Source organism: Mauremys reevesii, linkage group 4, assembly GCF_016161935.1.
Source record: "Mauremys reevesii isolate NIE-2019 linkage group 4, ASM1616193v1, whole genome shotgun sequence".
NCBI lineage: Eukaryota > Metazoa > Chordata > Testudines > Geoemydidae > Mauremys > Mauremys reevesii.
Window position 1 is genome coordinate 130813049 of NC_052626.1, and position 17000 is coordinate 130830048.

Sequence of the window (17000 nt, forward strand, 5' to 3'; positions counted from 1 at the left end):
AACTCAGCAACACCCAGGGACCGAGTGTTTAAAACACCCCCACCCACCCCAATCCTTTTTATCCTTGAGCAAAGGGAAAATCAGAATGACCTTGGCCAAACCCTTGGGAAAGGCTCTCCCCACATACACGGGGAAAACGGCAGCTCTTCAGATTAATTTCAGCAAAAGCCGCACTTTCTAATGGCTACCCCAAGAGGAGCGATCCCTGTACAGCTCATGTGAACGGAGCGGGAGAAGGGGGGAAAACCTACCAAAAAAGGATCATGGTCCAGTAGTTAGCACAGAAGATCAGTACTCAAGCAAAATCTGAATCTGCTCTGACTCAGACAGGTTAAAGGAGATACAGCAATGTAAACTAGAGGTAAGGCGGATCAGAATCTGATCAGTACACTAGCTCTGAGCTCGCATTAGGACTCCTTGAGCTGGGAATTACAGCTCCAGCTCGAAGCACAGATATACCTGTAAGCTCCTGGCAATCTCAAACGAAAGGAACAAAGCAGCCAATTGTTGAAGGAACCTTCCTAAGGGAGATGGACCTACATGAAACCTCTATCCATCCCCCTCCTCTCCCCTCACCTTGGCTGTTTTGGAAGATGCACCACAGTGCTGGGAAGCAGGTAGTATTTATAAATGTGCATCAGCCAGCCCCCACTGGGCTGCTGGGAGGGTTAACACAAGGTGGATTGCATGTAATTGTACCGTGCCTGCGTCGCCCCGTGAGTTCTCGGCCTCTCTGGACACAGGAGCTGCAGCTGTTACTCATACCCAATAATAAACAAGTCAAAAGGACAGAGTGTGACTTGACTTCCCAAATAGCCCTCACAACTGTCCCTGCTTTCACACCCGGATCCACCTTTGTCCCAGCCCAGAGCCCACTTCTCAGGCATGTTAATTAATGGAGGGCAGAGTTCCCAGCTGTAAAAATGTAACTGACAATGGAGAAAACAGCAACACCAGCTTTGCTCCTCCTCCCCCTCCCCCAGCCCTGCATTTTAGTGTTTATTGAAGGTGACGTTTGAGTCTGACCTCAGAGTAATCCCACTGAAAACTATGGAGTGATGCTGGCACAACCAAGATCAGGGTCTAGCCCTAACGGGGCACCCCCTTGGCCTGGGTTCTCAGTGGGGTCGAGAGCTGCCACGAGGCTCCGACTATCAGGTGCCAACTCAAATCACTAGCGAGCTGAGAGATTCTGGCCCAAGCAGCTGGGTCTGATTATCAGCACTGTCACTTAGCTTCCCAAGGAGGGTATGGTGAGGAGACGCTTGGGGAACAAAGGGACAGAGCCTATGAAAGGAACAATCCAGAGGAGCAGAAGGGCATAGGTTAGAGTCCTGAAAGACAAGAGAAGGGCCTTCGCTCGGAGGAGATGGATCAGGCCCCTGTGCCCTGAACCTGTTGCAGACGAGGAAAGAGGTGAGGTGACAGGGCTGTATTTCCCACATTAGTGGCTATTAAATATATTTAGTGGTTTGGAGAAATATCTGGCAATTCGACTGACCCAGGGTGGCTCGCATCATTCTCCCCATGCCCCTCTGGCCTGAGATAGAGCTCTGCAGGGCAATAGCATGGAACAGCTCCCTCCGCGCAAGGTTACACAACTCTGCAGTCCCAATTAATTGGGCATCTTCTTGGGAGCCTCACCCCATGGATAGGGTGTGGGTCTCCTCTCACACCCCCTCCTCCTCCCAGTCACTCCATGCTGAAACCAAACCTCACCCATCATCTTCCCTCAAAGGAGCAGGGAAGTAGCCTTCATGCTAGGAGGAAATGGTCTAAAGCTAATGCTGTCCTCAGCGATTCAGGAAGCTAGAGGAATCTCTTCCCATTCCCTCCCACCTTTCCAAAAAGTCCCCTCTCTGTTCTCTGGCTGTAAACGTGTCTTTCCAGTCAGGGGAGGGGAGCATGTGTGTTCCTTTTGCCTCCCTCCTCCTCTCCCCCACCCCCGGCTTGCCTGTGGTTTTGCATTATCATCTGCTAATATTACAACACACTGTTTACCTCAGTCTTGCTGCAGCTTTGAGGCCTTTCTGAGAGTTCCCACCAGGCTGCTAGGGAATCTGACAAATCAGTCAGGTGACTGGCTGCTCTGATTCCAGCCTGCACCAATGAGGCACCCTGCTCTCAGAAATACAAAGGATGAATCAGCAATTCCCTCCTCAAGCAAAACCTCACCCACATTAAATATTTGATTGGCTCACTTTTCAACACTGATGGCACAAGTGCTGGTAGTACCATCTAGGGCGCTAGCCCCACATACAACCATGAAGCCAGCCTGGTCAGTTTCACTTTCTGTTTCTGCTAAGTTTCCATTCCTGGTTCTCATGCAACAATTGCACAGTTGTACTTAGCTTTCAGCCCTCTGGGGGGCTATTTAAATCCAAAACAGAGCTACTCACATGTCACAGTGATGGAGGAGGACGACGGATAGATTAGATGCATGCAATACAATAAAATCTTCATGTAGGTATCCTGAAATATTCTGGGATTCCTCCCTTTAACACAAATACCTACCTATAACTTCAGTTTCAGGATTCTTTATGTCTGAAGCAAATTTTCAACAATAAAAGTGGGGAGACACTCAATCTGCATGAAACATTAGTGACCCTGGGTCTTGGGGTTTATCTATACAAGAAAGTTGCACCAGCTTAATTTAAAGTATGAACTTAAACAGATTAGACTGTAAGCTCTTCGGGGCCGGGGCTGTCTTTTTGTTCTGTGTCTGTGCAGTACCTAGAACAGAGGGGGCTGGATCCCAGACTCAGGTTCCCAGCTGCTCCCTCAATACAAAAAATAATAATTCAGTTCAATTCGTCACACCCCTGTGTGAATACTCTTATTCCAACAAAAAAATGGCATTTTTCAGTTCCGCTTACATTTGTCTGAAACCTGTTCCCAGTCAATCAGGCTAAGCCGCTCTTAAACCAAAACAGGACCATCAACGATGGCATTCACACCAGTTTAATTATATTAGTTTAAAAACTGATTTAAATTAAACCAGTGCAATGTTCCCATGTAGACAAGACCCAAGACGATGGACATTTGAAAGGCGTGGATAGAGAGATGCAGAGAAATGCAATGAAATCCATTTCATGACTATTTCCATTAGGTTTGAGCCCGCCTTTTTTCTTCTATTGGACACGCTACCCAGGCAAAGTCTCTTTAAATCCTGGGCGTCCACATTCTGTTCCCCATTACAACCGTGGGACCACATCAATGTCCGTAGGAACTGCACCAGCACTGCATTTGGCTCTAAGTTGTTCAAATTTCTTAAGTACCGTATTGTAAGCCAGTTCATTTATAAGCCGACCCCCACAAGATAGATAAGTAAAAATGGCAATTTTTTATGACCCATTCATAAACCGACTCTATAATTCAGGGGTCGGCAAACTTTGGTTCCCGGGCCATCAGGATAAGCCACTACAGGCATGGAGATAAACCTAAGTAAACAAAGTGTCCTGGCCTGCCAGCGGCTTACCCTGATGGGCCGGGACAGCAACTGGTGGGGAAATATTTTGGGAGGGAAGAAGCTGGAGGTCAGAGGAGTAACCCTGTGACCACCGCCCACATGACCCCACCCCTAACCTGGAACCTCCGCACGTGACCCCTCCCCATGTAGCCCCTTCCTGTCCCACCCCTAGCCCAGGACCTCCACATACTCCCCATCCCATCCCTTCCCACCTTAGCTGGGGCGGGCCAGGGGAGGATGTCTCTGGCTTGGCCGCAGCGTGCTCCAGCAGGCGGGGCTGGGCGGCGCGGTCACAATATGCTCCGGCAAGCAGGGCCGAGCAGCACGGCCGCAGCCTGGCAGCCCCGAAGCTGCAGCTGCTTCGGAGGCTGTGGGGAGAGCAGCGTGGCCAGAAGAGGAGAGACTCTGGCCCTACCTCTTCCCTTCTGGCTCTGCTGCCTCTCCTTGCCCCCTCTGTTGGAGGATGGGGCTGTGTCTCACGTCTCCCCGCTTCTATACCAGTTCATAAACCGACCCCCTTCTCTGGTGCTTCCCTTTTTTACTAAAAAAATTTGGCTTGTGAACAAGTATATACAGTATATATTTTAAATAAAAGCTTTAAAAAAGGCAAAACCACCACAAATCATTGAATTACCACCCCAGGTGTTTTGCTTCTAAAATTAAAACAAAATAAAAATAAAAATCACTCCAAAGCCTCGTGCCAAGTTTGCCACACCATTTAAATCCATAAAAGCAAGGATTTATACCACATGACCTAAGTTAGAGCCTAAACATATCCAATAACCCCCAAAAACCTGCTGGATTTTGCCCTTGTTAATAATATATGATGAAAGCTGATAATACATAATCGACAATAATAATAATACCTCGAGAGTAACTCTTAGCCAAGAGCCTCAAGTCACTTTAAAAATAGTAATGAAATCTCACACGTTCCCTGGGATGCAGTTACGTATTGTCATCCTTATTTAGGTGGTATTATTATCCCACTTAGGAAAATGGAGGCACAGACAGAACAGAGAATGAGCAGCATCCTGGAGTTAACCTACTCAGCCAATGAAGGCCTCCCCAAAATATATTTCAAGGCTGAAATATGGTCTAGATCCACATATTTTTAAAATCAGAAGGCATTTTGTGATCATCTAATCTAACCTCCGGTATAACACAGGCCAAAGAATTACACTTCTGTATCACAGATTCATAGATCTAAGGTCAGAAGGGGCCATCGTGATCATATACTCTGAGCTCCTGCACATCACAGGCGACAGAACCTCACCCACTTGCTCCTGAAGTAGACCCATAATCTCTGGCTGACTTCAAGAACTTGTGTCTGACTAAAGCTTATCTTCCAGAAAAGCATCCAGTCTGGATCTGAAGACACCAAGAATGGAGAATCATCACTAGTTTGTTCCACTGGTGAATCATCACCACCGTTAAAAATGCATGCCTTATTTCTAATGGTCTAGTAGCTAGAAACAGAGCAAGTTAATGACAGAATCTTGAAAAGAATCCAGGAGTCATTCAGCACCTGTGGCCAGTGCTAAATTCACTTAAACTTTTCTGAAGTTACATTCTTCTGAAGTTCTTGTACTGTCCTCATCACCATAATACGAGTGCTTCCCAGACGTGCACTGAGCAATATGACTAACATCTGTCACATGTGGTTCTTTATCTCTCTCTCTTCCTCTATTCACAGGGAAATTGTGTGGCATTTTTCTCTCTTTATAATGTACTATCTATAGGTACATTACTTGTTTACATCAGCAAAAGCAATGTTGAAATGCAAAATTTTCAAAGAAGTTTGTAAAGAATTTTGGCATTTTTCAAGGTGACGGGTACTATATAAACATGAGATATCGTTGCTATGGGGCAGTCAGCAGATGGCAATGTAAAACTGTGTAACACGGGGGCGGGGTTCTTAGTGTGGGAGCAGTGTCTTTGAAGATATGCTATATTTGTACTAGCTTTTTGAGGCAAATTATCTGGAGGGAGCTGTTGCATACAGCAAGAAGGATTGGTCTCTCCCTTGATCTCTCTCTTTCTAGAGTTAATTCTCAGTGCAGGATTGCTTCTGGAGAACAGGACATAGGTGTTTGATATGAGATTTGTAAAAGAAGGGATTGCCTGTATAGCGTTTGTGATCACCAGGGTTCCCAGACTAGTGTGTCTTTGTGTAAATAAAGAAGTCACACTATGAAAACGCCCTCTCTCAGTCTCACTGATTTCTCCTCCAACAGGAAACCTGCAAGGCCTCAAAATCTATCAGGAGGCAAAGGCATGGTATTATTATAAATCACAGGGGATCTTCTGGGGATCTTGCTGAGGAAGATACATGGAGAAAAAAAAGTTAACTCATACTTCTTGTCACTGTGATACATCAGGGGGAAAAAATCCCTTTGTCTTCCAGCACATTAAAGCCCAAACTTCTCTTTCTGCACTTCAGAAAGCATTTCCTGCTATTAAAATAAGAACAGCAAATTTGGACTCTCTAACACGGCCCCCTCCAGCTTACATCTTCCTCTCAGTCACTATGTGGCTCACCAGAAACCTTTTCTGGGAAACAGCCATCAGCCAACTGGGAAGCGGGACGAGGCAGTGAGAGTTGCCTTCTGGTGATTTCAAAAAGTGGGAAGACGTGCTAACAAGCTTCTCCATGCTGATGCAACACAGTCCTAACCTAGAAGGTACTAATATGGTACGGTTGGGGTACCATGGTTTTCTATGCTGGCATAGAGTCCTGCAGGCATCAGTTGCCTTCCAGAGTGCACCACTCAGAGAGCCATCAACTGCAACAGAGCCATCTCTTGTTGTCACCATGGAGAAATGCAGTCTCCATATTCATCCAGTCTTGAGCTTCCACTGAAACCATGTTGTTTCCCCCAACATGACACCAGGTTTAAGCTAGGACCTGAGCGGACTGACCACACCTGGTGCAAGAGGAATCCAGTTGCTCATGCAATCCTAGGTTCTCTCCTCCCCCTCCCCGCATACTGTGCTTTACCAATATCGACCATGAGTACAGAGACAATTGCGTTGTCTGACTACGCCATCCACAGCTTCAAGAGCTGGTACCCCGGCACGTCTGCTTGCCTGTTGCATAGCCCAGCTGCGATGCAGTGCTACGTTAGACGTGCGCTGAGCCTCAACCCATGCACTCTTGTACAATACCATAAAACGCTGAGTATATCAGCTTCTGTAGCTTATAAAGTTATTTGCTTTTGGAAATTACAAAGATGGCACCATGGCAGCCCCTGACCAGAAACGGTGACCGTGAGCCAGCATGAATCAGACCCAGGAAAACACAATCCCATGCTTTTTCCAGCCGGCCTTGCCTTTTTGCACTGGGGAGTGCTACAAAGAGAGGCATCCTGCCCTGGAAAATCACAGTTCCTGACACCTTGCCAGACTTAGAATAATGGAGTAATCAGTATCATTGACAGGCAGCATGGGCTAGTGGCTAGGGCACCGAACTGGGACTCGGTAGAGCTAGGTTCTACTCCCAACTCTGCCACTAACCTGCTGTCTGATCTCCGGCAGGTCACTTCCCCTCTGTTTCCTCTCCCACCCTTTTCCCTCTAGGTGCTGCCACAATAAATATGTGTAACAATAACAAACATTACAATAGATGTCTGCCCCCTGGATATGGCTAGATTAGCCCGCCCAGAGAGAATTTATCCTTAGGGCTCACATACCCATGGCAAGGAAGCATTTTCATTAAGAATAGGCCAGGATACCCCAGAGTCTTAACTCCCACTGCCATGACTTACAATTGCCCACATTCTCTCCTACCAGTATAATTCAGATCCTCCTCAGGATCAATTCCAGCAAATGCCCTAAACAGACTTCTTTCTGCCAGCTGGTGCTGCATCCTTTCTTGAGTATGAGAAAGCATCATTGGTTAAATGAGGAAACAAAGGGATGGATGCATCAGTCCCTGACCCCTCCTGTCTGGGAAACACACTTACCCAGGACAGGAAACACACTTACCCAGGACAGGAAACACACTTACCCAGGACAAGGGGGTTGTTAAAGACTAATGACTTGGCCCTTTAAAAAAAAAAAAAAATCAATGGGAGTTTTGCTATTTATTTCTATGGGAGCAGCCATAGTTTCTTGAGGGAGAATTTCTGTGGGAACCCTTTGATGAATTATCAGCAGCATGTTGCAGGGTATCAAAAGCCTGAGAGTTGTTAAGTCTAAGAGGCCAAAAAAATTACTGGTGCAGCACACACAAGAGCTCCAGTTGGATTGGTCCTGACTACCTGAGAGGTCCTCTCTCTCTCTCTCTCTGGAACCCCCACTTCCCAGAATGGGTACATCCAGGGGTGAACTGCAGACGGTTCGCAATGGTTCGTGTGAACCGTTTGCTAAAATTAGACGCCGGACAGAGAACCGGATGCTAAAGTTCTCGGTCCGGCGTCTAATTTTAGCAAACGGTTCGCGCGAACCGTTGCGAATTCTGCCTCCACCTCCTGCCATGAAGCTCCTCCTTGCTTCTCCTCCCCCACGGCTTCCCGCGAATCAGCTGTTCACGCGGGAAGCCTGGGAGGGCTGAGAAGCAAGCAGGCTTCCCCGGCCCAGGAAGACAACGCTGAGGTAGGAAACTGGGGGCGGGGGGCGTGTGCCCTGGCCGGTCCCTGGCCGCGGCCCGTCCCCGCCTCCCCGGCCGCGACCCTGCCCGGCAGGGTTGGATGAGGTGGTGGGGGCACTCAGGGACAGAGAGAAGGGGTAGTTGTATGGGGTAGGGGTTCTGGGGGGCCATTGAGAATGAGAGGAGGGGTTGGGTGGGGCGGCAAGGGGCAGTCAGGGGACAGGGAAGGGGGGATGGGTCAGGGGTCTCGGAGTGTGTGTGTCAAGGAACATGAGGGGTTGGATGGGGCACGACCCCCCCCCCCGAGGGGGGGGGGAAGGAGGGAACCTGTTAAAATTTTGGCAGCTCATCACTGGGTACATCCCATCAGAACAGTGAAACAATTGACCAACAGGCAAAGGCTCATAAATGCAGGAGATGGAACTTTCACATGAGATTGACCTAGACTGTGGAACTCACTGCCTCAAGAGACTGTCTCATTCCTTGCGCTCCCCTATCTATCTGTCTGTCTGTCCCCACCTGTTGTCTCTTGCCTTATACTTTGATTGTAAGCTCTTTGAGGCAGGGACCATCTTCTTGTTGCATCTGTACAGTGCCTAGTATAATTGGGTCCTGAGCAACGACTCCAGCTCCTAGGTACTACCACAGTACATAGATAATGTAATGAAGAACAACAACGAGATTAGACACACAGGCCTCACCGTGCTCAGAACTAAATGCAAAGCTTAAGACTCAGCTTCCTCTTAGTAATCATCTCATGCACACACACCCCCAAAGACAGACACGCAATGCAACACAACACAACCACATGAACACACAACACACCCACTTGCAGACACACAATTAATCAGGCTATTTCTCCTACAGACCAGGAGGGAAGAAGGGAGATTTCAGTGCTATTTCTAAACACACTTGGGGAGCGCTCAGATGCTATCCAAATGTTGGCCATATAAGCACCTAGACAGACCAAAATCTGGATTGTCAGTGTTGCTAAAGGAAATCTATATGGAGAAGAAAGTGAGACTCACCCTAGTTTTCTGTGTTTAATGGAGGCCTTTGGACTTCAGCTAATCCCAGTGGGAGGTTTACAAATACACCATATCTATGGACAGAAACAGGAAGAAAGTGACCAAGAGCTAGCAACACAGACACTGATGGAAAGAGGGAGCTGGATCACCCTGAGATGGAATCAGTTTGGTGGGCGTCAGTCCAGTACCTTCTGGGCCCCATCCCAATTCTATTCCAACTAGGTTCCTTTATTGCCCTCCTCACGGCAGTGCGTGGGCACCTTCCAGTGGTGCATTAAATGACATGACTAACAGGTGTGGTTCACTCACTCTCTCATCCTTATCCAAGGGGGAGAACTGTGCCTGGAGTGGAGAGTTTTGTTTTTGGGGGGCTGGCTTTTTCAAATGGCCGCGCTGCTTTGTGTTTATGTCAGAGAAGGCAGGTTGAAGAAACACACCTTGCAGAGGGAGGGGAAGATAGTGAGGTCTGTGACCATTCTTTGTTCCTGTGGGAGTTCGTTCCACCCCTGTACCTGGCCTCATCATCAGGGAAAACCACCCTGGAGAACTACTCGCTAGGGGCCCCTTTAAAAGCCAGTTGATGTATCGTGATGGAGATGCTTGCCCTGCCATGGCCCGGGCCATACTCTGAACTAGAAGCTGTTATTCTCCAGGGCTGTCATTCTAGCAACTTTCACTAGGACTAAATTAGATTACAAGGAATAAGAGATCACATCACAGTCTGCAGTTCACCACCTACGTTACTCTCCAGAGCCTCCCTGTCGGCTACAGGTGCTGAGAGACTCTATAAACCTCAGCTAACCAGGCCATTAAAGCAATAACCAAACCCCGGGGAAAGCCATGCTGAGCCAGCGCTCCAGAGATCTGCAAAGAGCTGAATGCATCTTAACTGCCAGAGCAGCCCCAGCACCCTCAGCCCAGGGCTGGCATCACACCATATGACTCAACGACCCCGGCCACGGCACCACAACACTGCACAGAGCTTCCCAGCACATCACACAGTGTCATGCCACGAGACAAGAGGTCAACCAACACAAAGCCATGACAGGAGAGCACCGGGTTTCCCAGACTGAGCCCCAGCTTCGTACTTCTCGGCAGGTTGGGAAAGGTTGTAGGGGAAGCAGAAGGGCGTTTACAGGAGTGGCCCTTCAACCCCTTTCCCCAGCGTGGCGCTGGGGAAGTCCCTTGCATTGCCTCCACAGCCTCTCTGTTTTAAATTATACAATAGGTTCTGCTGCTGCTCCTGCTGCAGGTCAGGCTTTACCATTACATCCTCCAAGCACTGTGGCTGACCCTCACCCCCAAACACACACAATGACTAATCACTTCAGTTCCTACGAAATACAGGGCTCTCTCTCTTCCCTTTCCAGACAGCGTTGCAGAGAGATTGCTGTCTCCCCCGGCCGGCTTTGCAAACCTCATCGCAGGGTGGGAGGCGGAGCCTGATTTCAATCGCTGGGACCTGCTGCTCTGGATCGAAAAACGGAGGCTTCAAACAAAGCATCCGGAAACTGGACTCATGCTGTCCCACCGAGCCACACCTTGGTGTAATTTCCTACTGATAAGGGCAAACCCTGGAATCAGGCGAGCCCAGTGTCCCTTTGAAAACATCCCTGACCTCCCCCGCAAATACCCTGGATGTTAGAGTGTGTACTTTGAAGTTATGTAGACACACAAGTTGACCTGCTACCCTTTTGCTCACCCTCCCACAAGGTGACCGGCCCACAGCACACACACGGATCACTAATACAGCAGGAGCCTCTACAGCAACGGTGGACAAACTTTTTTGCCTGAGGGCCGCATCGGGTTTCCAAAATTGTATGGAGGGCCGGTTAAGGGAGACTGTGCCTCCGCAAACAGCCAGGCATGGCCCAGCCCAGCCCCGGCCCTCCATCCCCCCCGCCCCCGCTTCTAGCCCCCAACGGCCCCCCCCCGGGACTCCTGACCCATCCAACCCCCCCATTCCCTGTCCCCTGACAGCCCCCCCAGGACCTCTGCCCCATCCACCCCTCCCTGTCCCCTGTCCCCTGCCCCTGACTGCCCCCTGCCACCCCATCCAACCCCTCCTCTCACTACTGACTGCCCCCCGGGACCCCTGCCTCATCCAACCACCCCTTCTCCCTGACTGCCACCTGCCACCCCATCCAACCCCTCCTCCTCTTCCTGACTGCCCCCCCGGGGCCCCTGCCCCCATTCAACCTCCCTGTTCCCCGCCCTCTGACCGCCCTGACCCCATCCACACCCCTGCCCCCAACCACCACCCCGAACTCCCCTGCCCTCTATCCAACACCCCCTGCTCCCTGCCCCCTTACTGCACTGCCTGGAGCACTGATAACTGGCAGCGCTACAGCCGCGCCACCCAGAGCACCAGGACAGGCAGTTGTGCTGCCCGCTGGAGCAAGCCACGCCACCATGCAGCATAGAGCACCGGGTCAGGCCGCGGCTCTGCAGCTGCACTGCCCGGCAAGAGCTCGCTGCCCCACTCCCCAGAGATTGCACTGGCAGCGCAGTGAGATGAGGCTGCGGGGCAGGGGGTACAGCAGGGGAGAGGGCAGGGGGTAGTCTCCCAGGCCAGGAGCTCAGGGACCAGGCAGGAGGGTCCCGTGGACTGTAGTTTGCCCACCTCTGCTCTACAGAAATAGTTCAAGTAGCAGTGACAATGTTCAGATACCACAGCGATCATCATGGGATGAATAGAGAGGCAGAACTCTTTGGGGCAAAGAATGTCTTTCTGTACTACAATCAATTAAATAATAATAGCGTAGAATAGTGCCACATGTACATTTATGCATGCAAATACAGAGACAGGTATAAATGCAACAAGTTCCTTGAGTACACGCACTAGAGATTGGTGAGCCATTTGTAGTGAACAATCAGACGCATGAATGAACCCAATATGTTGGGGGAAGGAGTGATTTCCCTTTACAATCTATCAGAATTCTTTGAGGGGGTCAAGAACCATGTAGAGGAGGGTGATTAAGTGGATATAGTGTACTTTGACTTTCTGAAAGCCTCTGACAAAGTCCCTCACCAAAGGCTCTTAAGCTAAGAGAGCAGTCATGGGATAAGAGGGAAGGTCCTTACAGACAGGAAACAAAGGGCAGAAATAAATGGTCAGTTTTCACAGTGGAGCGAGGTAAATAGCAGAGTCCCCAAAGGACCTGTACTGGGACCAGTGCTGTTCAACACAATCATAAATGATTCAGAAAAAGTGGTGAACAGTGATATGACAAAGTGTGCAGACGATACAAAATTACCCAGGATAGTTAAATTCAAAAAGCTGACAGTGAAGAGTAGCCAGGGGATCGCACAAAAAAGGGGGGACTGGGCAACAAAATGCAGAAAAAATTCAATGTTGATAAATGCAAAGTGATGCACATTGGAAAACACAATTCCAACTACCCATACAAAATGATGGGGTGTAAATTAGCTGTTATCACTCAAGAAAGATTTTGGAGTCAATGTGTATAGTTCTCTGAAAACATCCGCTCGATGTGCAGCAGCAGTCAAAAATGCTAACAGAATATTAGGAACCATTAGGAAAGGGATAGATAATAAGACGGAAAATATCATAATGCCTCTTTATAAATCTATGGTATGCCCACAGTTTGAATACAGCATGCAGATCTGGTCACCCCATCTCAAAAAAGATATATGAGAATTGGAAAAGCACAGATAATGGCAACAAAAGTGATTCGGTCTATGGGACAACTTCCATACAATAAGAGATTAAAAAGGACCAGGACTCCCCATCTTACAAAAGAGATGACTAAAGGGGGATAGGACAGAGATCTACAGAATCATGAATGGCGTGGAGAAAAAGTGTTATTTACCCCTTCACATAACACAAGAACTAGGGGTCATCCAGTGAAATTAACAGGCAACAGACTTAAAACAAACATACGGAAATAGTTATTCACACAGCACACAACCTGTGGAACTCATTGCCAGGGGATGTTGTGAAAGCTAAAAGTATAACCAGGTTCAAAAAAGAATTAGATACATTCATGGAGGATAGGTCTATCAATGGCTATTAGCCAAGATGGTCAGGGGTGCAACCCCATGCTATGGGTGTCCTTAAATCTCTGACTGCCTGCTGGGACTGGATGATGGGATGGATCACTCGATAAATTGGCCTGTTCTGTTCATTCCCTCTAAGTATCCGGCACTGGCCACTGTCAGAAGACAGGCTATGGGCGAGAGGGACCATTGGGCTGACCCAGTCTCATCATATCTTCTTAACTATTCATTGCACAAGCTCCGCCCCTTTTTGCATTTGCAGATTATCCACCAGTAAACATGTTACTGAGCTGCTTGCTAAGGATTGCTCCCTGACTACTGCTTCAAGTACTTGGGATTCATCGTTTGCTTCTGGTGCTGCACAATTGGTCACCTAAATCACATGGCTTCTGCTGTCCAATTGGATTATTCCCAAAACCTAAAATGCTTTCAACAGTGGCTACTCCATAGCCCTAAAAGTATATGGCACCACTTTTCCTGCTGCCTGCTCTGTGGTTAGCCTGCAGGGATGTCAATCCAGACCCTTTCACCAACATGAACTCTACATATGTAGAAATAATCAGTTGACAAATCCCTGATCCTGCAGTTGGATCCACTCAGCCAGAGTCCTAAGCATGGAAACCCAGCCCACATGGACCTGATTGGAGGATCAGGGCCTTGGTAGTCCTGTTCTAATTGTCTTTGAATCAGACACACACATGCTCTGGAAATAAAGCAAGCCACTACTGCTATTTACTAGATCCGTCCACCTGACAGAGAAAGAGAGAGAGTCATGTTTAGGTGTAGATCCAGCATTCATAAACAGAAGTACAAGGAGAAGCACTAAGCAGGGATCTTTCCACCCAGCCCCAGTCCAAGCCCCCACAGACAGGAGCACTGTGGCATGAAGTCAAACAAACATGGCAGAGGAAATTAAAAGGCAAAAAAAAAAAAAAAAGAAAGAAAAAGCTAACCATTTACCATCTGTTCAACTCTCTTCAATAAAGTCTCCAGGCCCTCAGAGAGGCAAGAAGCAACCCAAAATCATTGCAAACAATTCAAGGAGAAGCCCCCCTGGTCACATGAAGAATCTGTTGCGTTTTAAAAGAAACAATAATAAAAAAACCACGTTTTTTTAAAGGGAAATTTCCCCATCATCTGACTTGCTGAGGTTCAGTGGAATCAGGAAACATGCTGGAGGGCTGTTGCAATCCTTCCTGCTTTATAATTAATCAGAGGCAGTAGTTGCACCCAATCTGAATCTGGCACAGTGTGTTCTCACCACTAACAGCACAAGACTGGAAGCCAGGCACCCCTGCATTTTATCCCTGACACTAACACAATTAATTGCTTATCAAGTGACCAGCTTCCCTAGGCCCAACTCACAGCTGACCTGTACTTTGTGGAGTCATTTACGCCAGTGCATCATGGATGTGAAAACCACACCAAATCAGAAGGGCAGCATTTTACATCCACTCTACACTGGTGTAAATAGCAAGGTGCAGAGTAACAGCAAATATGGATTCGCTGCCTCAGTTTCCCCATCAATAAAATGGGGATTAACAACACTTGAAGTCAGTGAAATCAGTACAGGCAAAGGGGCTTACACTAATGGATCCCAAGGCAGGACTGGGGCCTTCTACTTCAGAAGGGGTTGGTGAGTACTAGCTAGCTAAGGTTTGCAACATGTTTTGAAAACATGTAAAAACTGCACACAGATTAAGGCTGACAGTGTATCTTCCTTTATGTCCGGAAAGTGCCTGCAGCTACCACAATCTAAATAATAACAGTAGTGTAATAGCAGTGCTAAGTTATTATTAATAATGCTATTAATAATGAACTCACAATTTTAAAAAATAGCTCTAATACAGCCCGTTGGGTATGATTTGTTTTGTGTGTTAAAGGTTCTGATCTTGAAACAGGATCTGCACAGGCACCACTCACCTCCTCCCAGATACAACTGCAGGATCAGGGCCTCAGAGTCTAAACATTAGATGCAGCATGCATCACCAAACGCGTACACTCAATCCTTAGATAGTAAATAATAAAGCACAGGCCATGTTTGTAGAGTGCTTTAAAAGCAAAAAAGCACTGTTGCATCCACACTGCGCCCATTGCGAGCTGGACTCTCAGGTGAGCACTAAGTATTTATTCATTATTCAGTCTAAACATCCCACTGCAATCACACAACAACCGCCTAGAGAGTTTGCCACCCAATATTTTCCAAACACTTGTCAGTATCAATAACAGCAGAAAGCTCCTTCCTACTGGACTTCTGGTGCTGTTTTCACGCACAGGGAAGGACTTTCCAAAGTTGATTTCATCTTTAAAGAAAACCCTGAGCAGTCACTTCCAGAAGGCAAAAGGAAGAAGTACAAAACAACTCTGCTGCTTGGCGTTACTGAGAGCAGCGCAGCCCTGCCTGACGCTCACACGAGCACTGGCTTCCCACCGTAACAAGTTACATAAGATCCATAAGACTCACTTTTAATCTGCTTTCTGCGCGGCTGCAAAAGCAGACACCCCCCGCCCCAAAATACACACCCCCCCTCCTGCTTTCCCCCCTCCCACAGCCATGGGGTCTGCTGGGAAAAGGGGTAACTCCCCCCCCTCGTTTGCTGTGCTCAGCTCCGAGCCCCTGGTTCTGGCACCGGGTCCAGAGTGTGCGTGCCCCCCGCCCGGGAGGGTGCCCCATCTAGCCACTCATGCCTGCCCCTCGGGTGCTAGTACCGGAGTCCAGCCTGCCCCCTCTCTCCCTGAGCGGCTACAGACCCCTGCTGCCACCACCACCCCGGCCCGCGGCAGCGAACCCCCGGCTGCACCCCCCTCCCGTGGCAGGGAGCCCACCTGCCCGCTCGCCCCCAGCCGGTCCTGGGTCCGCCACCAGATCCAGGGCCGCTCTCCGGCCACGCACTCGGGGGTGGGGACCCCAGCGTCCCCCCAACACCCCCTGGGCCCCAGCTGCGTCCGCCCCCCACCCCACGGGCTGCTCTGCAGGCGGGGGCCGCCGCCCCCGCCCCGCGCACTTACCCTCCCGTGAAGGTCAGCGCCCGCCGCGGACTTTCCCCAACTTGCTCCAAGTCCCGGCGGCCCCGCGCGCCTGGCCGGACACCCGGCCGCTCCCCGGGGGGGCCGCTCCAGCCGCCGCCGCCCGCGCTGCGCCTCCGGCCGGGCTCGTCACCCCTGCTGGGACCCCGGGCGGGCAGCGCTCCCCCCGCCCGCTGTCAGGCACCTTCTCGCCCGCTTCCTCGCGGCACCCAAAAGAGGGCAGCACTCCGCGGGCGCGCGCCGCCGCGGGGCATGCCGGGGCTTGTAGTTCGCCGGGGCCGCTGAGGGGGGTTTGCCCTTCCAGAGCCACCCGGCGCCCATTGCATGCCGGGGCTTGTAGTTTCGTCCTTGTTCCCTGGCGCTTTTTTTTCTCCCCGCCCCCACACATAACTTTTCTTTTAAATTTTTCATTTTTACTATATTTTCCCCCCAGATTGATTTTCACTGGGAAAGTTTTAAGAGGTATTTAGGCCTCTTTTTCTTCTGGGTTTGTACAGCGCCGAGCACAGCAGGGGTCCAGATCTGAGACCGGGGCTCCTAGGTGCTACTGCAATACGAAATAAAATAATAATAATAATTAATAAATCATAGTTAATAATGAATAATAATAAATAGAGATGAGACAAACAGGGAAATACATCTGGGACATTTCGTCACACTGGGGTCTGGTCTCCACTACAGCCCCGTTTTGTTATGACTACTTCGCTTAGGGGTGTGAAAAATTCACACCTCTGAGTGATGTAGTTATATCAACCTAAGCGCTATATCAGCGGGAGAGCTTCTCCTGTCGCCAGAGGCGGATTAAGATTTATTGGGGCCCTTGGCACAAAGAACATTTGGGCCCCTCACACCCTAAGGGCCCAGGGGT

General features: G+C 49.3%; 1 protein-coding gene across 3 annotated transcripts in view; it reads right to left on the reverse strand.

Annotated features, from left to right (window-relative positions):
• Nucleotides 1-16245, reverse strand: part of TFEB (transcription factor EB) — a 51414-nt gene extending 35169 nt beyond the window's left edge. For 2 of the 3 annotated variants that reach the window (XM_039536816.1, XM_039536812.1), the window contains exon 1: nucleotides 16115-16245. The gene's annotated coding sequence lies outside the window, so the exon portion shown is untranslated. Of the gene's footprint in view, nucleotides 1-14065; nucleotides 14084-16114 lie in introns of those variants that run through there. The other variant, XM_039536815.1, reaches the window with a different exon arrangement.
• Nucleotides 16246-17000: the final 755 nt, after the last annotated feature.